This window comes from Lissotriton vulgaris, chromosome 2_2, assembly GCF_964263255.1.
Source record: "Lissotriton vulgaris chromosome 2_2, aLisVul1.2, whole genome shotgun sequence".
NCBI classification, from domain to species: Eukaryota; Metazoa; Chordata; class Amphibia; order Caudata; family Salamandridae; genus Lissotriton; species Lissotriton vulgaris.
Genome location: NC_141688.1, coordinates 332,840,017 through 332,866,441, shown reverse-complemented (window position 1 = coordinate 332,866,441; position 26,425 = coordinate 332,840,017). Strand labels below are relative to the sequence as shown.

Below are 26,425 nucleotides of genomic sequence, written 5' to 3'. Positions count from 1 at the left end.
GTTACTTGCCTGTAACAGCAGTTCTTCTGTGAAGGAATTCAAACCACATTCATACCCCAAGTATTACTTCCAAATGAAAAATTCTAAAATTTAATTAAACAAAACTGCAATATGCAAAAAAATGACCCAAACTCTTTCCAACATCATTTTTAAAATGGATAACTAAAAAAAATAGGTTTAAATTAAACCCTATAGATTAATACATGGCATCCTTTTAACTTTACTGGAATTCTTTTTTCACCTGGTAGATCTGATCTCATAAAGAGCATAGCTACCCTAAGGCTTCCCAGCCCTGTGAAAGTTGAAGCGAGCACCCATGGACCCATGCACCCTGGGGGCATGTTGGGTGGAGTGGATGTTAACTCCAGACAATAACCGTATTGGATAAGTTTTCTGACCCACCTGTCCGTGGTGATGGATTTCCAGACGGGCAGGAACTGCTGGAGTCTTCCCCCGACCGGTGTTGTGTAGTCGGGGGGGCAGTGACAAGGCGTCACTGTTTGCTGGTGGTAGAGGACCTGGAGCTGTTGTTGCCACGTCCTCTGCCCATGGCGCTGTTGCCACGATATCCACCTCGACTCTTGTTGGCGTAAGTAGTCTGGGTGTTGCCCTTGTAGTATTGCGTGGACTGGGAGAGCTGACCCCTTGAGACGACTCTAGTGCTGGAGCGACGAAAGGACCCACCCCGAAACTGCTGGGACTGTAAGGCACCCATGGATTTTGCAGTGTCAATGTCCTTTTTTATTTTTTCTAGGGTGGTGTCAACCTCTGGGCCAAACAGGTGATCTGGGTTAACCGTTTGGTTCAGGATGGTGGTTTGGATTTCTGGCTTAAATCCAGAGATTCTCAGCCAGGCATGTCTCCGAAGCATAACACTGGTGTTTATAGCTCTGGCAGCGGTATCAGCTGCGTCCAGAGCGCACTTAATGGAAGCGTTCGAGATTAGCTTTCCTTCCTGAATCAGCATCTCAGCCCCTTCTTTGTATTGATCAGGCAGGTGTTGCAACAGGGTCTCTAGTGTATCGTAGTGCGCCCTGTCATAGCGCGCTAGAAGCGCCTGTGTGTTAGAAATGCGCCAGATGTTGGCTGCCTGTGCTGCCACCCTCTTCCCCGAAGCCTCAAAGACCTTGGATTCTTTGTCTGGGGGAGGAGCATCATCCGTAGTCTGAGAATTGGCCCTCTTCCGGGCATTCGAGACAACAAGGGAGTCCAGAGGCAACTGTCCTTTAATGTAGGTAGGATCAGTAGGTGCCGCCTTGTATTTCTTGTCAATCCTAGGGTTTATCACCCTCGCCCTGGTAGGTTCCTTAAAGACCTCAGCAGCATGCTTTAAAACACCTTTTAGCATAGGCAGAGTTTTCACAGTCTTTTCGGACACAGAAAAGGTGTCAAAGAGGAAATCCACATCCACAGGGTCAGCATGCAGCTGGACATTGTGATTGGCAGCGGCCCGTTCAATGAGGGCATTGAAAGCAGCAGAGTCTTCTGTAGGTGAAGTCTTTGCAGAAAAGAGTTGAGGGTCTTGTCCTGAATGAGGATCCCCAGGGTCACCACCAGCTGCCCAGGGCTCATTTGTATCCTCAGGGTCTGTATAGACCGGATAACTGTATTCATCCTCATCATCTCCCTCACCAGCGTCCACATCTGAGTAAGTGGGCGACACATCATGAGTCTGTGGTGAAAGGGGTTCCACCAAGACTGGAGAGCAAGCAGAGTCCTTCTTCTTCTTGAGAGGGATCTTGTAAGACTCCAGTTGGGGTTCTGGGGTGATTTTCCGCTTTAGGAGGGAAAGCCTGCCCGTTTCGGCGTCAATGAAGTGTTCCTGACGCTCATCCCCCGAAGGTCGTCGAGGTCGCGGGCCGTGAACCACCGACGACGCCTTCGGCGCCGAGGAGACCTTTTCGGGCACGCCAGCCACTGCCTTAGGAGCGAAAGCCTTCGGGGCCGTCTTAGGCGGCAACGTGAAGTGGATCGATGTGGACGCCTTAACTGGTTTCTCCACAGGTTTTGTAGGCGGAGGGTCCTTCGGTTCGGCCGACGCGGTGCCCTCACGGATGCGTTGCAGGGAGTCAGTCACCTTCTTGGTGAACGCGGCGAATGGGCGCGCCGGTTCAACGGAGTCCTTCGAGGCCACCTTCGGAGTCGACTCACGGGGCGCAGCGCCCTTGGCCTTGTCGTGCGGACGTGGGGTAGTGAGGACCTTCGGGTCATCGAGTCGCTTCTTCGGGTCACCGAGAGTTTTCTTCGGTTCGCCGACAGCCTTCTTCGGGTCGACAAGGCCCTTGCTGGCGTCGACCGTCCTCGGCGCCGACGCGCCGTATCGACCACCTTTACTTTAGCCTTCGGCGCGGCAGACTTCGTCTCGACGCCCTTGACTTGACTTTTCGGCTCGACCGCCACCTTCGGCGCCGAAGCCTCCGAAGCTTTTGATCCGACTAAAGCGATGCGCACTTTCGGTTTCGATGCTGGCACCTGCGCAGTATCTGGCGTCGAGACCGTAGGTTTTACTTTCGGTTTCGTTTTGCCAGGGAGAGGCTCGTTAACAATGTCCGTGGCCGGGCCCGAAGGTGGGGCCGTGGAACCCATATTGAGATCTTGGGTAAGGCCCGAAGGCGATCCCTCGACCTGGGCCTTATAAATAGGCACGGCCCCAGAGTCAGTTTGAGGAAGCTCCTCATCCGAGCTATCCTCCATGGCCCCGAGGGCACCGTGGTCGTCTCCTACCTCCTCGACGACTTCTTCGCTTTCGAACACCTCAGCATCAGCGTCGTAGTCTTCTTCGACGTCCGACGCGGGGTTTGATTCAGAAACGTCCTGGATAGATTCGTCCTCGACATCCCCAGCATTGAAGATGTCCACAGGCGCCGGAGCAGATTGCTGGGCCTCCAGGCGCGCAGCTCGTCGAAGCTTAAGTGTCTTCTTGGACCTGAAGCGTGAACAAGCCATACACTTGTCCTCATCGTGGTCCGGCGACAGACACTTGTTGCACACCGGGTGGACGTCGATGTGGGGGTACTTCGAGTTACAGACCGGACATCTCTTGAATGGACTTCGTTCCATGATGGATGGTCGATAGGTCAGGAGCGTCGACTAGGCCTTCCGCGCTGAGAGCACGCGGAAGTACAGAATCCGGCTCGGAGCCGAGCTAGACGAAGTAAAGCCGAACGCAAGACAATACCGACGTATAAACTAAAGACCTTTTGGTCTTAAGAAAGTTTTTCTATCGATTCCGAAAAGAGGGAATTAAAGACATCCGAACCCAATGGCGGAAAAAAACAATCTGAGGATGGAGTCGATGCCCATGCACACTGTAGTCCAGGGGAGGAGCCACCTATCTCGTGATACTTCGAAGACTCTTCCAGGACAACAATGTGCAATCATCCGGACCCAACACTAGGCGGCGATCTATGCACAGATATGAATTCAGCAGCCCACATGCCTCGAACACACCCGATCGGCATCAAGGATTCATCACATCTTGATCGCTGTGCAGGGTCCCAGTGCAATACACGGGACGGAACAATATTGAACAAATTAGAATACACTTAAAGAAATCTACGTATTATAAGATACAGTCTGCATATTTGCAACCTGTTGACGGGGTCTCTTCGTACGACGCGCTACATCCATTAACACTGTTACAATCTACCAATGGTCTATTAGGCACAGTTTAAGACGCACATTTACCGTGGGAGAGTCCACTTCACTTAAGATAACGGAACTTGAAAAAGTTTACCAGTGTGAGGTGATAGCTACTAACAAGCTTTTTACTCTGTTCATATGACCTGATGAAGTTCCCAAAAAGGGAACGAAACGCGTTGGCTAGAGTATCTATTTGTGATGAAATTTTGACACAATTTGAAATGAATAAAATACTTTTCCATCAACATTTGACTACTGGACTTTGCGAGCTGCGCACCTCCCTTTGACTTAATAAGGATTTTTTGATCTGGAGCACAGTGACATCACGCAACGGCTGGCGTTGGGGTTGTCTGCGCGGCTAACTCATTTATTGGAACTGGCAAGAGGTGCGGAACGAGGGGTCCGCCTTTGCTCCATTGGACTATTATTCAATTGTCACACAGTCACAGAAAGAAAAATAAATATAGGAAGACCAACTGACTGAAAGGGCGAGTAGTCCCTAAAAACAGCTTAACCTGATTAAATCTAGCTCGAGTGGATTTTTCTAGTCCTGATCAGTAACATGTCGTCTAATAATAATAATAATCCACATTTGTAAAGCGCACAATCGCCCGTAAGGGTCTCTAGGTGCTGGGAGCCGTCGGGAAGATTAAGCAAGCTATTGCCGAGAGTCACATGGTGCTGGGCTAACCTGCCGCCAGAGCCGGGTATCGAACCGTGATCCCCAGATTCCTGAGTCAGTCGCCCTAGCCGCGGCGCCACACCTCTTCCCAAGGTAGATTAATAAGAGAACTCTCCTCTTTCTCAAGAAAGCAACTACAGGTCACAGTACCTTGGTAAAGAACCAAGGAGATGATAACAGACCAAAGGGAAGTGTGGGGAACTGGTACAAAGTACCTCTCCAACTGAACCATAAATAATTCAGCAAACCTAGGTCCGTGGGTATAGTGAGTTGATGTCTTTCTCTTGTAATATGTCTAGAAAAAGATAGATCCCATCCATCTTGAAATGCCTGAAAACCAAACAGGTTTAATTCTTTCAAATTTATTATTGACAGCCAACCCTTTTTTCTTCACTAGGAAAACAGTACTTACAAAACCCTTCTCTGAACTATGACCTTGCAAATCGCCCCGTTGAGCAACATCTGGGTAACCTCTGTATCTACCAGTCTCATTTACTCCTGATCTAAGGATAGCTCCCCTGGATGATACCTTTGATAAGGGATTATGCGAAATTTTATTCAGAAACCCCTCAGCATTTGTAATACCCAAGAATCATTTGTTATACCAGAACCAGTTTTGGTAAAAAAAAAGTTACCTTCCCCTTACCTTTGTGTGGGTAAAACCGATTAAAGGGTTTAAGCTTACCTTGAGCTCCAGCGATCTCGTCCTACCCCTGCTGCCTCGTGAGCGTAGGGTTCGTGCTCGATGCATAAAGAAGCCACTGCTTGAACGGAAGGAAATTCCTTATCCCCGCCGGTCCTAGTGGTAATACTGGGACATTTGTAGGCCACGGCTGCTAGCCTGCTCCCTCCTGTCAGCCCTTCAAAAAATTCTACTGTTGAACAACCGTCTCATGTTCGAGTGGGCCCTACTAAAGGCAGTAAACGTTGAGATGTATCTGCCCAAAGTTTTAATAAAACTCTCACCAAAGAGAAGACCATTTGGGTCACCTGGAGTTTCTTTGTTGGCTAGATTGCCCAACTTCAGATTAATCCTCATCAGGCTAGCTCTTCTCTCCTCAATTAGCCTGGCATTGCAGAGCAGGCATAAAGCCCACAGCATCGTCTGCAATTGGTGCAGAATCATGCGGCCAGGCTAATCCTTGGTCAGCCTAAACACCATCATGTTAGACCTTTGTTGAAGACCCTCCATTGGCTTCCTTTGTCCCAATGCTGTCTCTTCAAGTTAGGCTGCACCATGTTTAAAGCCCTCTAGGGATGCGGCCTGCTTTAATCGCTTCAAAGATACAGCGGTTTGCCCCCTTTCGCGACCAACGTTCTTCCAACAAGAACCTGTTGACCCTCAACTCCTTCAAACGTGAGAAACATGAGGGCCTCAGATTCAAGATCCTGGATCCTCAATTTTGGAACTTGCTTCCTTTCGAATTGCGAATGGCCACCTCTTATGCCAGTTCAGGAAACTACTTAAAACTTGGTTTTTCTCCAAGGCTTGTAATTGAGCTAACTGTCTTGTGAATGCAACCACCCCTCCTTAGCGCCAAGAAACCGCCTGGTGTATTTGCACTCAATAAATAATTTTATCATAACGCACAAGTTACTACTTCTGTAACGATATATCTGTAAGAGACATTAGTTAGTGATACATTCCTTACCTTAGAATAGATACCCCAGCAATACCAACCCCGGTGGTGGGTCGCGAACCAATAATCACACCAGAAAGTCCTGGAGGACGGAACGGCCAAAGAAGCCATCCCTCCGGACTTGACTGTCCAGGCAGTAGTATCTTGCAAACGTGTGCAGCGAGGCCCACGTAGCTGCCTGGCAAATGTCCTGCAAGGGCACTCCCCGGCCCAGGGCAGTTGTAGTCGCCGTGGCCCGGGTGGAATGAGCCCGCAATCCAACAGGGGGCTCCTTTTTAGCCAAGGAGTAACATGCCTGGATATACAAGATGATCCACCGAGAGATGGTCCGCTTGTGCACCACTTTTCCCTTCTTAGCGCCACGTAACCAACAAAGAGTTGGTCATCCACCCGGAACTGGCGAGTGCGATCCAAGTAGAATGAAAGAGCACGTTTTGGGTCCAGATGGTGGAGCCGCTCTTACTGTTTAGAGGGATGCGGTGGCGGAAAGAAGGTGGGCAAGGTGATCCACAAACCAGAACCTACTCTCTATACCTCATTTCAAACTGACCACTAAGGGTGGCAAATCCATCTTCGTTCTGGGAACTAAGGCCTGGAATAAACTCCCCCTTTCCCTGCGGTCTTTCTCTCAAGAAGTTTCCTTCAGGAAGGCATTGAAAACCTGGATTTTCTCTCTGCCTGACGCCGTGTGCAGGACTCTGGTGTAATGTGTGTGAAGAGATTAGGACATCTGTTTTCCTTTTCCAACTTTCCATCTGAGTTGTGTAAGCGCCAAGATACTCCTTGGAGTAGAAGTAGCGCGGTAGAAATGTCCATTACATTACATTACATAGACTGCCCAATATGGAAGGCCGTGACAACCTTGGGCAGGAAAGATGGCTTAGTACGCAACACAACCTTGTCCGGATGGACAGAAAGGAAAGGCGGGGTGTACATGAAAGAGCCTGGAGCTCACTCATTCTCCTGGCAGAGGTGATGGCAACCAGGAAAGCAGTCTTCAAAGTAAGAAGACGGAGAGGACAGTTGTGAAGTGGCTCAAAGGGAGCGCACATCAGAAACGTAAGAACCAGGTTCAAGTCCCACTGAGGCATCACAAACGGAACAGGAGGGAACGTGTGTGTGATGCCCTTCAGAAAACGATTTACAATAGGGGACTTGAACAAAGAAGGTTGATCAGGCAGCCTTAGGAAGGCTGAAAGGGCAGAAAGGTAACCCTTGATAGTGCCCAGAGCAGAGCCCTGCTGGGCAAGAGAAAGAAGGAAGAGAAGAACCTCATAAAGAGGGGCAGCAAGAGGATCCACAGCCTTTGCTGTGCACCATGCCACAAATCTGCACCTGCAGGCGTATACCGACTTTGTGGAGGGACGCCTGGCTGCCAGAATGATGTTACAGACTTCAGGAGGCAAGTCAAATGGCCTCAACTGTCGCCGCTCAATCTCCAAGCATGGAGGTGGAGACTGGACAGGTTCGGGTGGAGGACCGTTCCCTGCTGCTGCGACAGAAGGTCCTCCTGAAGAGGCAGACGAACCGGGGGATCGACTGACATACTGAGTAGCTCTGAATACCAATACCATCGTGCCCAGTCCGGAGCCACAAAGATGACTTGGGTCCGGTCGCGCTTGATATTCTTCAGCACTCTGGGCAGAAGTGGTATAGGCGGAATGGCGTACAATAGACCGCAAATCCACTTGCGACGAAAAGCATCTCCAAGCGAGTGCCGCCTTGGAAATTCCAACGCGCAGAACTGATGACATTGCGCGTTCTCTTTGGTGGCGAATAGATCTAACCAAGGCTCTCCCTAGTGCTGAAATAGGCCTTGCGCCACGTTTAAGTTCAGACGCCATTCGTGATCCATCATGCACCGACGGCTGAGTTCGTCCGCCCTGGCGTTCAGAGAACCTGCCAGGTGTTGAACCACCAGGGTCACGCCCTGATGTTCCAGCCACTGCCAGAGGCGCAGGGCCCCCACCCCGCCCTGTTTGTTGCAGTACCACATGGCGGTGGTGTTGTCCGTGAACACCTGCAGTACACTCCCCCGAACAGAGGGGAGGAATGCCTTCAGTGCTAGATGAATCGCCCGTAGCTCCAAAAGGTTGATATGGAGCCGGGACTCCGCCGGAGACCAGAGGCCTCTGATCTCCGCCTCTCCCATGTGGCCTCCCCAGCCCTGGAGGGACGCGTCCGTCACAACTACGTGCTCCGGTTGTTGAAAGGAGAGGGATCTGCCGCTGACCCAATCGTGGTCCGTGAGCCACCACTGCAGCTGTCTCGCAGTGCCCTCCGAGATCAGGACATGGTCGGATAGGTTGCCCTGATGCTGGGCCCACTGAAACTTCAGGTCCCACTGCAGAGCCCACATCCGCCACCGGGTGTGATGCACCAGAAGGATGCAGGAGGCCATCAGCCCAAGAAGCCGCAGCGTCAACCTGACCGAGACTCGGGACAAAGGCTGAAAGAGTGGAATCAGAGCCTGAATGTCCCGAACCCGCTGTTCGGGAGGATAAACTCGAAACTGCGCCGAATCGAGAACCGCTCCAATGAAGAGGAGCTTCTGAGAAGGGCACAAGTGTGACTTCGGCACATTGATGGAAAACACCAGCAGGTGCAGGAGGTTTGCCGTCGTCTGAAGGTGGCTGACGACTGTTTGGGGCGAGCCCACCTTCAACAGGTCGTGGAGGTAGGGGAAGACTGAAACCCCTAACCTGCTCAGATGAGCTGCGACCACCGCCATCACCTTCGTGAACACCCGTGGGGCGCTGCTAAGGCCGAAGGGGAGCACGGTAAACTGAAAGTGCTTGTGGCCTACCGTGAACCGCAGGTAACGCCCGTGGGCTTGCTGGACGGGGATGTGGAAATAAGCGTTCTGCAAGTCCAACGCTACCATCCAGTCTCCTGGGTCCAGGGCAGCTAAGACCTGAGCCAGTGTCAGCATTTTGAACTTCTCCTTCCGGAGGAAGCCGTTGACGTTCCGTAGAACCAAGATAGGGCGTAGGCCCCCTTTGCCCTTCTTGGGTACCAGAAAGTAGTAGGAGTAGCAACCACACCCTACTTCTGGCCCAGGAACGCGCTTGATGGCCCCCTTGGCCAAGAGGGCCGTAACTTCCTCCTGCAGAAGTCGCAAATGATCCCCCGATACACTGTGGTTCTGCAATGGCATGGCTGGAGGGGTCGCCTCGAAGGGGAGGGAGTAGCCCCTTCGGACGATTTGCAGCACCCACCTGTCGGACGTGACAGTGCGCCAGTGGAGGAGGTGATGCCGAACCCTGCCCCCCCCCACTGGCGACACATGGGCCTGAAAGCACGGACTAGGATAGTTTTGAGGCGGATGCTGCGGGGGAAGGTGTGGACTGTTCTCGCCGTTGTCCCATACCGCCAGCACAGCGGTTTCCACGGCCGCCACTGCGTTGGGTATTACCCAGCGGCGCGTGGCTGGCAGCACGTGTGGGTACACCCCTTCCTTGGCCACGAAAGGGGCGAAAAGCAGCCGTTTGCTGGCGCGGGCCGAGAGCCCCAAGGACTTGGCCGTAGCCCTGGAGTCCTTAAAACGCTCAAGCGCATGGTCTGCCTTGTTGCCAAAAATGCGACGGCCATCAAAAGGCATGTCCATGAGTGTATTCTGGACATCAGCCGAGAAGTTGGCGGACCTCAACCAGGCGTGGTGACGAATCGCCACCGTCGTTGCCATCGCTCTACCTAGTGAGTCGGTGGTATCCAGTCCACACCGGATAGAATAACGTGCCGCATCTCGGCCTTCCACAAGGGCTTGGCCGAGTTTAGCCCGTACCTCCAACGGGCATTCTGGCAGCACGTCCGCGACCGTATCCCACAGGGAGTGGGTGTAGCGGCCCAAGAGGCATGCGGTGTTGGAAGACCGCAGTCCCAGACTCAGGGAGGAGAATACCTTCTTGCCGTATTGCTCAAACCTCTTGGATTCCCTGTCAGGCGGAGCCGATGGGAATGCGGTCAGGGAATTGGAGACCTGGATCACCAGGCTCTCAGGGGTGGGGTGGGTGGACAAGAAACAAGGGTCGCCCGGGGCCAGGCGGTGGGGTCTGTCCACGTTCGTATCTACAGGCGAACCTGTAGCGGGCCTGGACCAAGTTCCCACAAGAACGCCAGTCAAGGCCTCATTAAACGGCAGCAGAGGCTCAGCCGAGCTTGACTGCGGTTTAAGGACCTCAGTGAGGAGGTTAGACCTCACAGCCGCGACGGGGAGTTCAAGGCCCGAACCTTTGTCGCCCGCGTCAGCACCACACTGTAGGTAGCCCCCTCCTCCTTAGCCACGGTAGGAGGGGAGACAAAACCAGTGACCTGCGAAGTGTCCAGATCACTGGCATCCCCAAATCCACCTGTCCAGTCCTCCTGGGACTGACACTCCCGTGTCAGAGGGTCCTCAGACCCCTCCCAATACTCCTCATCACCCATCTCCTGGTACTCAGGGGGATCAAATGATGGGGCTGGTTCATGGAAGTTAAACTCTCCGAACGGCGTCGAAAGCGGCGCCCAGTCCGGGGCCAGAACCGGATCGAGGGAGGCATCGGGGACGGCGCCGCCCGAAGACGGCGCTGGGGGTGACACCTGAGGGACCGGCGCCGGGGAGGTCGTTAAGTCCACCGGCAACGACCCGGATCCGGAACCGGATCCAGTGGGGGCCTGCCGCACTGGGCCCGAAGGCACCGGGGCGGAAGCCCCCGACGGCGTCGGGCCGAAGCCCCCTACCCGCTAGGGCCCCCTGACGGGTTCGCTGGGCCCGAAGGCGCAGCGGAGCCCGTCAAGGGAGTGAGGGACCTTATGGCCATGAGGAACCGCTCGATCTCCTCCGGCATCGTGCGCGGCCCAGGGACCGGAGGGTATGGGGCCGGACGCCACGCCTGCGACTCCGACGGAGCCGTGTGGGCGGCGCCACCTGAACCCCCGGCTGCGTAGCGCGAGCGTCGGGGGGAGTCGGAAGAGCGATGACGTCTCTTCGACTTCGTGTGCTTACCTGACGACTTCGACCCTGAGGAGTGATGTCGACTCCCGGAGCTCCGATGGCTCCGGTCCCTTGACCTCCGCCCAGACCGGGACCATTCCTGGCGCGGGGCCGACTGCCGGAGTTCGAGTCGCTTGCGGGACCGCTCCCGGCTAGCTTTTGAAGTCAGGGCCCAGCAGTCGGAACAGGCCTTGTCGTCGTGGTCGACACCGAGACACCGACGGTGAGGGTCGGTGACCGACATCAGTCGGTCGCAGTCCTCACAGGGTTTAAAACCTGGCATCCCTATCGACACCGTCCGGAGTTGAAGACTCGAAAAAGAAACGATCAAAAAGGATCAAAAACTTTAGTCAAAAAAGACTAAGGTACCACTTTTTCCGGATCTGCGCTGCTGGCGATGTCATCACGGCGCCCACAACGCAGACGGGGGTACTGCTACGCAAAAAAGTTCCAGATCCGGTCTGACGCCTGGGGATATTCTAAGGTAAGGAATCTATCACTAACGTGTCTCTTTCAGATATAACATATGATGTAGTAGCAATTCCATAAGAGGCTATCAGGGATACAAGGGAGGCATATAGATATTGAATAGCCCAAGACTATGAGACGAGCCCTGCAAACACCAAAAGTGACTTATCCATCGGCTGAGGACCACCGTCCCAAGGTTCCCTGTTGTTTCCTGTCAGAAAGGATCCGATCCAGGCCAGAGCTTCGTGCGAGATATCATGATCTAGGATCCTCTGTAGAATGGTGCGAGAAATGATATCAAATGCTGCAGAAAGGATCCGATCCAGGCCAGAGTTTTGTGGGAGATTCCAGGATCTTGGATCCGTTGTAGAACGGTGTGAGGAATGATATCAAACGCTGCAGAAAGGATCCGATCCAGGCCAGAGCTTTGTGGGAGATTCCAGGATCTTGGCTCCGCTGTAGAACGGTGTGAGAAATTATATCAAACGCTGCAGAAAGGATCAGATCCAGGCTAGAGCTCTGTGTGAGATATCATGATCTAGGATCCGCTGTAGAACGGTGCGAGAAATGATATCAAAAGCTTCAGAAATGATCCGATCCAGGCTAGAGCTTTGTGGGAGATACCAGGATCTTGAATCCATTGTAGAATGGTGCGAGAAATGATATCAAACGCTGCAGAAAGGATCAGATCCAGGCCAGAGCTCTGTAGGAGACTACAAGATCTAGGACTTGCTGGAAAACGGTGTGAGAAATGATATCAAACGCTGCAGAAAGGATCAGATTTAGGCCAGAGCTTTGTGGGAGATACCAGGATCTTGGATCAGCTGTAAAACGGTGCGAAAAATGATATCAAACGCTGCAGATAAGATCTGATCCAGGCCAGAGCTTTGTGGAAGATACCGGGATCTTGGATTCGCTGTAGAAGGATGTGAGAAATGATATTAAACACTGCAGAAAGGATCAGATGCCTGCCAGAGCTCTGTAGGAGACTACAAGATCTAGGATCCGCTGTAGAACGGGGTGAGAAATGATATCAAATGCTGCAGAAAGGATCCGATCCAGGCCAGAGCTTTGTGTGAGATATCATGATCTAGGATCCGCTGTAGAACGGTGCGAGAAATTATATCAATTGCTGCAGAAAGGATCCGATCCAGGCCAGAGCTTTATGGGAGATTTCAGGATCTTGGATCTGTTGTAAAGTGGTGCGAGAAATGATATCAAACGCTGCAGAAAGGATCAGATCCAGGCTAGAGCTTTGTGTGAGATATCATGATCTAGGATCCGCAGTAGAAAGGTGCGAGAAATGATATCAAACGCTTCAGAAATTATCCGATCCAGGCTAAAGCTTTGTGGGAGATACCAGGATCTTGGATCCGTTGTAGAACGGTGTGAGAAATGATATAAAAAACTACAGAAAGGATCCAGGCCAGAGCTTTGTGTGAGATATCATGATCTCGGATCCACTGTATAAAGGTGTGAGAAATGATATCAAACACTGCAGAAAGGATCCGACTTAGGCCAGAGCTTTGTGGGAGATATCAGAATCTAGGATCCGCTGTAGAAAGGTGTGAGAAATGATATCAAACGCTGCAGAAAGGATCAGATCCAGGCCAGAGCTCTGTAGGAGACTACAAGATCTAGGATCCGCTGTAGAACGGTGTGAGAAATTATATCAAATGCTGCTGAAAGGATCAGATCCAGGCCAGAGCTTTGTGGGAGATATCAGGATCTAGGATCCGCTGTAGAACTGTGTGAGAAATGATATCAAATGCTGCAGAAAGAATCCGATTTAGGCCAGAGCTTTGTGGGAGATATAAGGATCTAGGATCCGCTGTAGAACGGTGTGAGAACTGATATAAAACGCTGCAGAAAGGATCCGAACCAGGCCAGAGCTTTGTGGGAGATTCAAGGATCTTGGCTCCGCTGTAGTACGGTGTGAGAAATGATATCAAACGCTGCAGAAAGGATCAGATCCAGGCTAGAGCTTTGTGTGAGATATCATGATCTAGGATCCGCTGTAGAACGGTGCGAGAAATGATATCAAACGCTTCAGAAATTATCCGATCCAGGCTAGAGCTTTGTGGGAGATACCAGGATCTTGGATCCGTTGTAGAACGTGTGAGAAATGTATTTATATATTTTGAAAGTTTTATAGAGCCCAAACAAGATCCTTACGGATATCAGAGCGCTTTACAGACAGTGTGAAGAAGCATGCAAATGACTAATGATTAAGCAAAAACGTTTGAGAAAATAGATGTAAAGGTTACAACATAAAGAAAAACAATGTAAGGAGGTAACGACGCAAGGAGATCAATATACATACAGAATACAATATGAGTAGTCTCAAGCTGAAAGTATTGAGTTACTGGATTACATACAAAAATTCATTATAAATAATCTCAGGAGGAAAAGTATTGAGTTATCAGAATACAATAGTCAGAGTTCATGGAAATTTGGCTGAGAGGAGAGCTTATACTTCTTTTTTGAAGGATGCTGTAGCTGTGATAAGTCTAATTTCTGGAGGGAGGGCATTCCATATCCTGGGCGCCATTCCTGAGAAGGAACGTTTATAGGTTTTTTCTTGTGGAATCTCTTAGGTTTCAAAAGAAGATTGTCTGCGCTTCTTGTCGCTCTTGATGCACCAGAGATTGTCAGTTTCTGAGCGAGATAACTGGAGGAATTGTGGTGTAAAGCTTTGTGGGTCATACAGGCGATTTTCAGATGTATTCTGGCTTCGTAGGGCAGCCAGTTTAAAGCTTTTAGATCAGGAGTGATGTCTGATCTTTTTTTCGAACCTGTGGTAAGGGGGGAGACCACAGAGGGCAGCACTTCCATATTCCACTCTTGGGATGACCAAGGCTTGGATTGCAGTTTTGAAATCCTTGGGAGGAAGGAGAGGTTTCAAGTTACGCAATGTGTTGATGTGGACATTAGCTCCCTTCGTCGCATTGCTGATGTGATGATGCATGTTGAGATTACCGTTGAGGGTTATGTCTAAAGATTTCGCGGAGTCCACAATAGTAGGTTGAACGTTGAGAGCAGTGAGATGATTAAGCCATGGCTGAATGATGGGGACTTTGGAGGGAAGTGCTATTAGGAGGAATTCTGTTTTTAGTGCATTAAGTTTGAGGTGATTCTCTGCTAGCCAGGTCTGCGTGTTCCTAAGCTTTGTGTTGAGTTGCGGTCTGTGGATTGAATGAGAATAGTTCCTTTGTTGTAGATTGTGAAGGTGGCTGTGGCGTGGAAGAATTGTGATGGAGCAGTGTAGATCATAAGACCGTGTGCGGATTTCCTCGTCGAGGAGATTGAGAATAAGGCTAGGAAAGCTTTCCTCCATTGGGCTCTAAGTCTAGTGAAGAAAATTGTGAGAAGTTGGCCTGATATGCAGTGCTCACTATTCTAGTGATCACTATGTATCAGTCCAAACGACCCTTATTGATGATTGGTTGTAAGTAAACCTTATAGACCAGCTATCCTAGTAGCATGGACAAGAGCAGTCTTTAGGCTAAACTCTAGAGGGCGTTATACCATCACATATACCCCTTGAACACCAAGTGAAAGGACACCACACAAGTTGTTATGAAAATAAAAGGATATTTATTTATAACACAACAACCCTGGACTCTTTATGAGGACAGGGTGCTAAGCACAATACAACGCTCTTAAAGAAATACTGAAAGTCGCACAATTTACGCAAATGCCCGAGGGGCACGAAAAACCATATACTATGGAAGTGGAATGCGAATCACTAGCAGGTAAGTAACAGTTCTCAGAATATTTGCTGACCTGAGCGTCGGAGTGGACGCTACCTGTTAAAGACTAGTGTTACTCGCCCTCCAGGACTGCTGGTAATAACGCTGCCTTGCCGCTGTCGACCCTGCCCTGTAGTCCCCCCGCCGCCGCGAGTACAACCAAGCGGCCGCCGAGTGGGGGACTACATTTCCCAGCGGGCAGTGCGCAGGACACGCCAGGGACGCGCCAGGAGGCGCTTAAAAAGAACGTCACCACCGGGGGTGCGGGTGCTTGAATATTTGCTGACCTGAGCGTCGGAGTGGACGCTGTGAGAAGGTGGCCTGATATGCAGTGCTCACTATTCTAGTGAACACTATGTATCAGTCCAGCAACCCTTATTGATGATTGGTTGTAAGTCAACCTAATAGACCAGCTATCCTAGTAGCATGGATACGAGCAGTCTAAGGCTAAAGACTCGAGAGGGCGTGTTAAGCCAGCTGTTTACCACACATATACCCCTTGAACACCAAGTGAAAGGACACCACACAAGTGTTATGAAAATAAACAAGATATTTATTAAGAATCACAACAGCCCTGTACTCTTTCTGAGGACAGGGTACTAAGCACAAAACAAAACTCTTACGAAAATACTTAAGTTAGCACAGTATATACAAATGCCCGAGGGGCACGGAAAACCATATACTCTGAAAGTGGAATGCGAAATTACTAGCAGGTAAGTACAATACTAATAGCCTTTGGAATCGCTAGGACTTGACTATAGAATCTTCAGATTACTTCTAGGAGGCCTAGGGGACTCGGGTGCAGAGTGTGCACTCTCACGCGTGATGCGGGACAAAGTCTATGGTAGCTAGTAATTGCAAAGTTAGTGTTCTCGGGCGAACCCGACCTGGTAGGAGGAAAACGAAAGTGGATTCTGACCCTTGGATAGTGAGGCTATGCTGGGGCACCGAAATGCCGAAGTTACCTAGCCCAGGGGCTGCAGCTGCATAGGACTCAAAAGACGTCGGGAATCCTCGTAGACGGACCAGGAGCCTGGAAGAAAGGAGTTGCTGGCAGGCGACCAGTGAAGAAAGTTCGATGGATCCAAGCCTGGATCGAAGGAAGATGACACCTGAAAGCAGAGGGGACCAAGTTCGAGACTACTAGCAAGTAGTCAGTGGGCACCAGGAGGGCACCGGATGGTAGCCACCTCGACTAGGTGAGTGGGTGACGCTGTGACCGCAGATCTCACGGACCAGGAGGCGTTGTCGGCGACCAGGATGGAGGAGCGATCTGTCCCACGATGGATGAAGCTGTCGGCGTTGCTGGACCCAGGATTGGGCAACAAAGCCTTGGCAAATTCAAGCCCACGCGGTGGACCTAAAATGGCGTCTGGGGTGGACCAGGAGGGTCCGGGGTGCCTCTCTTGAAGAAGGACGCAAGGGCCAGTCTGGAGCAACCAGACCAGCAGCAGTGATGTCGTCGGGCGTCGTGAAGAAGGCCACAAGCCAGCCGGCTAGTAGCCACACAGCGCGGTGAGCACACAAAAGCAGAAGGGCCCCACGCAGATCGTGGAGATGCTGGACGGCTGATCTTCGGTGCTGGAGCTGCTCAGGGTTGGGGCTTCTCGGACCCCAAAGCACTCACCAGTGGAGCACACGGTGGGCTTGCTACAAAGAAGTCGTGCAGTCTTGGCGATCGTCGGTCCCTCGAGGTCTCGTCGCACTCACGGTTCTCAGCTTTGCTGTAGAGGTGAGTAGAGGTCAGAGGTGCCAGGGAAGCCGGGTCTCGTCGAGCTGGGTCGTCGGATTCGTGAAGAAGGACTTGCAGCAGACCGCAGTGTTCTTAGGATGGTGCCCGCTTGATGCAGGGTGACTACTCCTTAGCCACAAGGGAGAATCTTGAAGAAGAAATCTTGATGTCCTTTCGAAGAAAGTCGTGTCTTGATTCCAAAGATGATCTAATTTGAACAGGGGGCCCGCTCCCATCTTTATACTAAAAAAGGGGGCTGACCCGGTGACTAGGTCCTGCCTATGGGTGGGACTAGGAGGGGGGTGGTTACACCCCTCTGCCATGCCGGACTTCCCCCAGGCCAGGGGCTGGTGTGCCCCTGGAACTGGTTCTGACCGGCCTATGCGTAGTGAGCACCGGGGTGCCACTCAGCAGTCACCTTCCTGTAAAGCCCTGCCTACCCAGGATACACAAAACCATGTCTGGGACGGTGCTAGCACCGCCCCTGACAGGAAACCCTTTGTCCAGGCTCCCCTCGCTGGAAGGACTCCCAGCTGCAGGGGGTCAGACTCGTGTCTGTGGTGGCAGCATCCATTTTGTGGAGCTGAGGCTTCGTTTAACTTTAACCGGGGTTCACAGTTACATACATGTCGTGTCCCTCTAGAAGGGTGGAATGCTAACCCCGTCGCCAGAATTGGCGAGGGGTTAGTATTCCAATTCGTATGACACCTTACTCGACATGTTTTGATAAAGCAATACCAAAGATAGCATTTAACCGCGAGGATTATAATGCACTTAAGAGTATATGGTATGCGTTATCATGGAACAGCTATTAGGACTTGATTCCGCAAGCTGCAGACAGGCTCAGCTCATGCCAGAGCACCATCTCACACGATTCCAAGCACTCTGCCTTCAGGATTGTTAAGGCCTGCCATAGGAGTGACTGATAGGAATCTGTGTGTCCATTTTAGGGTTAGATATAGGTATACTATATCTACAGCAAAGGGTGATTACACGACTTTGCCCCAGCTGTCATGCAGCCAGTTGTGTCAAATTTAGGAGGCCAGCCAGGGGTGGCATAATACATGCTGCAGCCCCTGGCAGCCCTGGGTACACCTATGCCCTGAGTTACAGGGTCTGATAAGGCGGCCCAGTACCAATGGGTAAATGCACCTAGGGCACATGTTGTAATTTAGAAAGAGAACAGCCAGGCTGTGGGTCTGATTGGCAGGCCCACAGCCAGAGAAAGTCGTAAACCAGTGAAACAAAAGCAAAAAATCTGGGTGATCATAGGATTGCAGACCCTACTCTCCTACAGACGCTACCTGTTAAAGACTCCTGTTACTCGCCCTCCAGGACTGCTGGTAATAACGCTGCCTTGCCGCTGTCGACCCTGCCCTGTAGTCCCCCGCCGCCGCGAGTACAACCAAGCGGCCGCCGAGTGGGGGATTACATTTCCCAGCGGGCAGTGCGCAGGACATGCCAGGGACGCGCCAGGAGGCGCTTAAAAAGAACGTCACCACCCGCGTCGCAGGAGCGCCCGGGGCTCAGCCCGGGCAAAGGGCGGGCCCTCTGTGGCCCTCAGGGGACAGTAGGAGACGGGACGGGCCACCCCCCTTTCATCGCCAGCACCGTGGGTCAATGTACAAGGTGAAAGTGTCTCTTCTGATTTCTTCATTGCATATGAGGCTTGCTATAGCTGTTAAGTTGTTCTTATAAAAGAGTCTACTACTCCAATTGACCTCCCGGCTATCTCTTACAAGATGACTAAAGTAAGAAAGACTCCTGTGGCCACAAGATCGTCGACCAGGAATAAGACTGTTCCATCTACACCTTTACCGACGCTTACAGCCATTGACTTAATGCTACAAAAGACTATAGGTGTAGTTGCAGATGCTATTCAAAACACAGAGAGGCGTCTCTCATTGACTCCGAATATGTGTTTTCCTAATCTTTCACTGCATACTACCGCTAATAACAACACTGCGGATTCCTCCATTAACTTAGAGGAATCTCTTTTGATGCAATCCTTTACAGGGTTACCCAGTGGCCAAAAAAGTAGTAGGAAAAATGCACCATTAGCCTCACCTATACCAGTAAACAGCATAGAAGGAAGCCCTCTGTTTACTTCCAACTCTGGGAGTAATATGTGCTCGTCCCATTCAGGAACTATTTCACTAAATTCCCCAGGGGACGTTTTTGTTGAAAGTTCGCCTCTTGTAAACATAACAGTAGTAGATAAACCACTATCCCCTAATAAGACAAAGCAATGTTATGGGAAAAAAACTAAAACTAAATCTATAGTGAGGAAAATATACAGACCATTAGGTATCCATAAGCCTTCAGCAAAGGATGTATGGTTAAACTTTAGACTGGCTAAACCACTCACCGGAGCATCTAATCCTACTACCATATCGTCTACCCAGAGCGTAATATTGCCCAATGAAACACAGCCAGAGCACACTAAAATTCACATAGATCAGACAAGTCAGACTGAAAGGGCAAGTTTGCCAGATAAAATATATCTGACAGAATTGGAACAACTAGTTAAATCCCTCTTGCAACCTTTAAGCGATAAAATTATCAGTATAGAGCAAACCTTAGCGAAGCTTGAAAAATCCCCAAAAAAGGATACTTCGAGCATATTAAAGATTCTTACCGTACCCATACCGAAGGATAGCTCTTTACCACCTAAAGGTAACCATAAGCAATCTAACATTACGAAGACACGAGTCAAGAATAACACTCAAAGTGATAGCTCTAATTTGACATCTACCCCTTCCATGGGTGTCATAGTTCATAACACTTCAATTTTGCCTATATGTGCAAATACTGACATAGCAGTAGCACCGACCCTGCCCACCATCTCAGAGGGTTCCACAACTGGCAGTGAAGAGAGTGAATGGGCTGCGGAAGGTTTACCCCCTGACCCACTCGATGACCAGGCTGAGTCTTAAAGGCCAACACTAATACAAAGTGCAGCCATAAACACACGACCAGCACAAACACCAAAGCTGACACATCCAAAAAAAGTTACTCACATTAATCTCCCTCCTGAATCCCACTTATACACCATAGTAATGATTGGTGTACCGCAACTAGAAGTGGGTAAGATAGAGAGTTAAGGGGACTTGAAAAATAAAGTGAGTCACTGGTTAACCGCTCATAGACCGATTCCTCCCCACATTAGTGGCACAATAACAAATGTCAGGAGGGTCGATTGGGTGGGTCACAGGTTTAAATCCACTGAGGGTGACTGTATCGTTGTCAACTTCAAGGACAGTTGTGTGGCAAGGTACATAACTGGCTGGAAGGATGGCCCGATTAGTAGCTTGATGCGTACCATGGATCTAAGTTATTTCTACCCCTCAAATGACCACAGTTTAAATAAAGCGCACTCATATTCCACCTTAGAGCAGGAGAAAACTCAAGATAACTTCAATTTATATTACAGTGGAGTAACCCCTAGGAATCGTGGACACTATACTGCAGAAGAACAAAGACAGTATAGGAGAGATATACCCTGGGAGTCTAGACAGGTCAGCCACCCAGGAATCTATCAAGAGAGACGGGAGGCCCCACATGGGTCGTATCACCATCACGACCATTCTCAATTAACATACGCAAGCACCTACTATAATGTACCCATCTCAAACAGGTTTGTTTTCTACGATCAGAGTGGCTTGGAGGGGGTCGACTGACTTCATGCTATCCCAGTCATATCAATGTCTACTGATCTTATACAAAGTAAATATGCACAGGGGGATTTTAGGGCTGCACATATACAAGTCACAACTGTTCCCTCCCTGATGGCCAAATTAGATAACATTAGCCAGACAGAGCTAGATGTAGATTACTTAAAGGATAGCTCTGTACCATATGAGGACAATAGTATATTGCTTGATCCGCCCGAGGCTCCTAATCTTCCTCTAATCCACACAGAACTAAACCCCTCTAGTACAGAAACACCGGGAGACATATACGCAGAACAACTCAACCCGTTACCAGAACCTATTATTAGAGAAGCTGCCCTTGGAATAGTGTCTGGTGACTGTAATGTGAGCTTAGTCTCCTGGAATAGAGCAGGTTTGGCTGATAAAATATGTGATTCCGCTTGGTTAGCATTTGTTAAGAAACATGCAGTTATATGCCTCCAAGAGACATGGATGGAAGATAATAATGCCTTCATTGAGGGTTATCAAAGCTTTGTTACACCTGCAGCTCCCTCAACTAGTGGAAGAGCAAAGGGGGGCCTGGCTATTTTCATTAATCTGGGACTTTGTTGTAAAATAAGTAACTGTTACAAGCAAATCGGAACATTCAAATGCTCGAACTGAAGAGAGGCAAACATGCCCTGACTTTAATTAATTTTTATAATGCTATTAATAGTAAAGGTGAATGTAATATTTTGACTTTGAATGAGTTGCTGAGAAAGGGGGCAAGTGCACTGTCACGAAAGGTACTGATCGTAGGTGATTTTAACGTACACGCATGCGGTAACCCAGGTGTTACCCCTATGGGATCTCTGGGGTGTAATAGCATGGAAGGATTTCATTTTGTCCACTCCAGGCGTGGAGCTAACCTCAACGATCTGGTGAATGAAAATAATCTAACTGTAGCCATGTCCATGGTTCCCGAGTCCAAGGTCTTTAATGCCCCCACATTTAAAGGTTTAGGCCAGAGGTCTTTTATAGATCACATATTACTATCTGCAGACCTTGTTAACTGGGTCTCGAGATTTACCATTCAAATGAACATCTATAGTGACCACAACCCCTTAACCGTTAGATTGGGAGGGGGTTTATTTGAACAGCGATTGAACTGTGAAGACCGGGGAACGTTAAGTTGCATTAATGGCAAACGTCGACTGAAATGGTCAATGGTAAATCAAGAGAACCTGTACACCGAAATAAATAAGTTATGTGGCGAGGATCTTGCGGCCTGCATGTCACTATCCACATCCCCAGAGCAAACTTTGGCTGGTTTTGAGGCTGTGGTATCATTAGTAGGCTCTATGTTAACAGCTCCGGTGAGGGGTCAAACTAGAAATAACCCCAAATGGTTTGACCATACTTGTTCTAAGGCCAGCAGAGACTGAGAAAGGCGCTAAAAATCAAACCCAGAGACCAAGGCCAAATCAAAAACCTGCGACTGATTTATAAGAAATCACTAGCTACACGGAAAAAAGAAATTAAGGCTAGTACCTAGGAGTCTCTACTTGACCCATCAGTTCTGGGTAATAGCAGCAAATTCTGGCAAATCATTAATAAACCTTTGTTTGATAATCCCAGTGACATAGCCCTTGGCACTAACATCTCAGAGGAGGACTGGGTCACTCACTTTAGTGCAATCTTTAAAAGTAATGAGCAACAGGCAGAAAATGCTTTTTTAACTCCTATGGAGAACTCTCTGTGCTTTTCTGTTAACGAAGTAGAAAGGGGTATCCAAGGATTAACCAGTAATAAGGCCCCAGGCCCGGATGGCCTGCCACCGGACCTTTTTAAATCTAGTATTTCATTTTGGGCCCCTGTCCTTACTGCCGTGGTAAACGCAGCTGCAATCTCGGGGTGCCCAAGGTCTTGGGGGTTATCGACCACAGTGCCCGTGTTTAAAAAGGGCGATCGCAGCAGCCTGCTATGCTACAGGCCAATATCCTTAATCAATTCTGTAGCTAAAGTGGTAGGTGGTATAATCTTGAACAGGTTAACCACATGGGCAAATGAAAATAATGTTATATCCCCGATACAATATGGCTTCAGACCTAGTCACTCGACAGTTACCCAGTGTCTGAATCTATATTTGATTTTAGATAAATATACCCTGGCCAAGCAAGGAACTGTCCACATGGCCTTTATGGACTTATCGTCCGCATTCGATTGCGTGGACAGAGGCAAATTATGGGACACCCTGCTAAAGATGGGTGTAGAGAAGAATTTAATTAATTTTCTGGCTGACCTGCACTCAGATACAAGAGCCAATGTTCGATATACTCAAGACCTAAAAGTGACGGGGGATTTCAGAATAAATCAGGGTGTTCGTCAGGGGTGCATCTTGGCTCCATTCCTCTTCAACTTGTATATCAACGAGTTGGAGGAGCATTTGCTAAAAACAGGAGCCGATTACCCCTATGTAGGCCGAAAAGGTGTCCCTGTTCTGCTCTACGCGGACGACGCTGTCCTTATTTCTAGGACAGCAATCAGCCTCCAGACACTTTTAAATTCTTTCTTTGATTTTATGGAGTCCCGAGGCCTAAGTATTAATAACTCTAAGTCCTATGTTATGAAGACAGGCCTAGGATCACGAAAATCTAATCTTTTTTGCATAAATGGGGAAAAAATTCCAACCACCAATACCTTTTCATACCTTGGGGTCCTTCTTGATCGCAAATTATCCTGGGGCCCTGCTGTTCTCAAGAAGAAGGGCGAGGTAACCCGTGTTAATGCGGCCATACTTGGCTTCGCGAGAAAAATTGGTAACAGCCCGGTGGCTGCTTTACTTAAACTATACCAGGCAAAAAGTGTTGCCGTCGCCTGCTATGGAAGTGAGCTCTGGGGCTACAGTAAGTTGAGGTATTTGGAGGTTGCAGAAAATAATTTCCTGAAGAAAATACTGAGGCTGCCAAGGGGAACCGGAAATTTCTCAGTACACGAGGAGTTAGGTTTACCCTATTTAAGTGATAGAATAGCAGCTAATCCCGTGTTGTGTTGATTGAATTGCTGGCTTAACAACGATATACCTCTCACCCATGAAATATTAAAAGAAGCCTTAACATTGGATGGCAGGTTTAAGGTCCCGTGGCTGAAGTATATTAATGATTGCCTTACCGAAATAGGACGGCCTGATTTGTTTTTAACCCCAAACCTTATCACTAAATCAGATGCCATTTTTGTGAAAAATACATTTATGACAACCAGGTACACTGCCCGGGAGGAGGTTGAGTTGCAGAAGGACAGTGTTAGGAAACATGTTCTACTTAAAACCCGTCTACAAATGGAACCATATCTATCATGGCCCATGACTGGCTATGAACGTTATCTACTAACAAGGTTCCGTTTTGATCTGTTTCATCTCTTACTGGCGGTACCAAGTGGGGCCCATCGGGGTGAGGTGTTGCCAGCTTGCGGCTGCGACGGAAAGTCTCCGCAAGATCTGGCACACTTTTTATTTATTTGCCCTTACTACATAATACCTCGGAGGCTATATTTAAAACCTTGCCTCAAAAAACTAAATTTTGCACAGATAAAACCAGCACTTTATTACCTTCAACTTTTGAAATGCGATTGCACTTTATTTGTTTGTAGTTTTCTGAAACTAGCAATTACCTTCAGGAAAAGTATGGAGGGATAATTATGCTGCTAATGCCGTTAGGTATTTTTAACTTTTTTATTGTACTGTAACTATTTATATATTTTAAAAAAAATGTTCATTCTGCCTGTTACTTCTGTCTTTTTCATGGTCTAAAGAAATTTTTGTCTCATAAATGAAATAGCCGAATTGTTTTTTAACTGTATGTTTATGAATTGTGCTTTTATGATTGTAAGGTTTACAATCGAATAAAGATATTTGAACATTGAACAGTTCTCAGAGACTTTAGAATCGCTAGGCCTACAATGCTGAACCCTTAGATTAGAAGCAGGAGGCCTAGGGGCGCCGTGTGCAGAGTGGGAACGCTCACGCGCAATGCGGGACAAAGTCTATGGATGCTAGCAAATGCAAAGTTAGTGTTCTCGGGCGAACCCGACTAGGTAGGTCAAAAACGAAAGTGGGTCTAGACACTTAGAGAGTTGGTCTACGCTGGAGCACCGGGGTTCTCGGTTTACCTAGCCCAGGGGCTGCGGCTGCATAGGGTTCAAGTGTCGTCAGGAATCCTCGTTGACGAATGCAAATGCTACTTACCAGTATGCATCTGTTCTTGGCATGTAGGGCTGCTGACATTCATATCTGTGCATAGATCGCCGCCTAGTGTTGGGTCCGGATGATTGCACATTGTTGTCCTGGAAGAGTCTTCGAAGTATCACGAGATAGGTGGCTCCTCCCCTGGACTACAGTGCGCATGGGCATCGCCTCCATCCCCAGATTGTTTTTAGCCATTGGCAGAGATGGAGTGAAGTATGTGAGTGATGCCTATGCTGCGAGCAGATATATGTATATATATATATATGAAGACTGCAGCTGCTACAGGCGCCGGGGAGGAGGGTGGGCGATATGAATGTCAGCAGCCCTACATGCCAAGAACAGATGCATACTGGTAAGTAGCATTTGCAGTTCGAGGCATGTGGGCTGCTGAATTCATATCTGTGCATAGAATACATAGCAGTCCTCCCATTATTGGCGGCCGCCCGTGCCAGCTGCAGCAGTCTGAAAAAGTGTCCTGAGAACAGCCTGACCAACAGCTGCTTGCGGTTTGGAATGCACGTCTACACAGTAATGTTTAGTGAAAGTATGTGTGGTAGACCATGTGGCTGCTCTACAAATATCTTCTAAGGGAATATTACCTAAGAAAGCCATAGAGGCCCCCAACTTTCTGGTGGAGTGGACTCTTGGTGGAATTGTGAGAGTGCGCTTGGCCTTAGCGTAACAGATCTGAATGCATTTTACAATCCACCTAGCGATCCCAGCTTTGGAGATAGCGTTTCCCTTGTGGTGTGAGGCAAATGCAACGAAAAGTTGCTTGGTCTTACGAAAATCTTTGGTCCTGTCAATGTAGTACATTAAGGCTCTTTTAACGTCAAGGGTGTGGAGCATCCGCTCCGCCAGCGACTCTGGGTTTTGAAAGAACACTGGCAACTCAATTGTCTGGTTCATATGGAATTGAGATACAACCTTGGGTAAGAATTTGGGGTTAGTGCGGAGCACCACCCTGTTAGCGTGTACTTGGAAGAAAGGTTCTTGGATGGTGAGCGCCTGCAATTCGCTAACCCTCCGTAGCGATGTAATTGCTACTAAGAAAGCGACCTTCCAAGTCAGAAACTGAAGCTCACAAGAGTGCAGTGGCTCAAAGGGAGGACCCATCAGCCTTGTAAGAACCACATTGAGGTTCCATTCCGGAGCTGGTGGTGTCCGTGGTGGAATGACCCTTTTGAGTCCTTCCAGAAACGCCTTGATAGCAGGAACCTTGAAAAGTGAAAGGTGTTGCCTATTCTGGAGGTATGCGGCCATAGCAGACAGGTGAATGCGGATGGAAGAATACGCCAAGTTACATTGGTGCAGGTGGAACAGGTAACAAATGATGTTCTGAATGGAAGCATCTAGCGGGTCACTATCGTGGTTTACACAGTAAACGACAAACCGCTTCCATTTAGCCGCATAACAAGCTCTAGTAGTGGGCTTCCTTGCCTCCCGAATGATGTCCATGCAATCGGGGGGAAGATTGAGGTAGCCAAACTCTAGGACTTCAGGAGCCAGATCGCCAGGTTGAGCTGTTGCGGATCTGGGTGCTGAATGTCGCCATGGCTCTGCGTCAGAAGGCTGGGAGTGAGATGAAGCCTTTGATGCGGTACCACGGAGAGTTCCAGAAACGTGGTGTACCATGGTTGGCGAGCCCACGTTGGAGCAACC

The 26,425-nt window shown here is 49.3% G+C and overlaps 1 protein-coding gene across 1 annotated transcript in view; it reads right to left on the bottom strand.

The window, feature by feature from the left end:
• Window positions 1-26,425, bottom strand: part of LOC147729422 (uncharacterized) — a 285,971-nt gene that overhangs the window by 162,124 nt on the left and 97,422 nt on the right.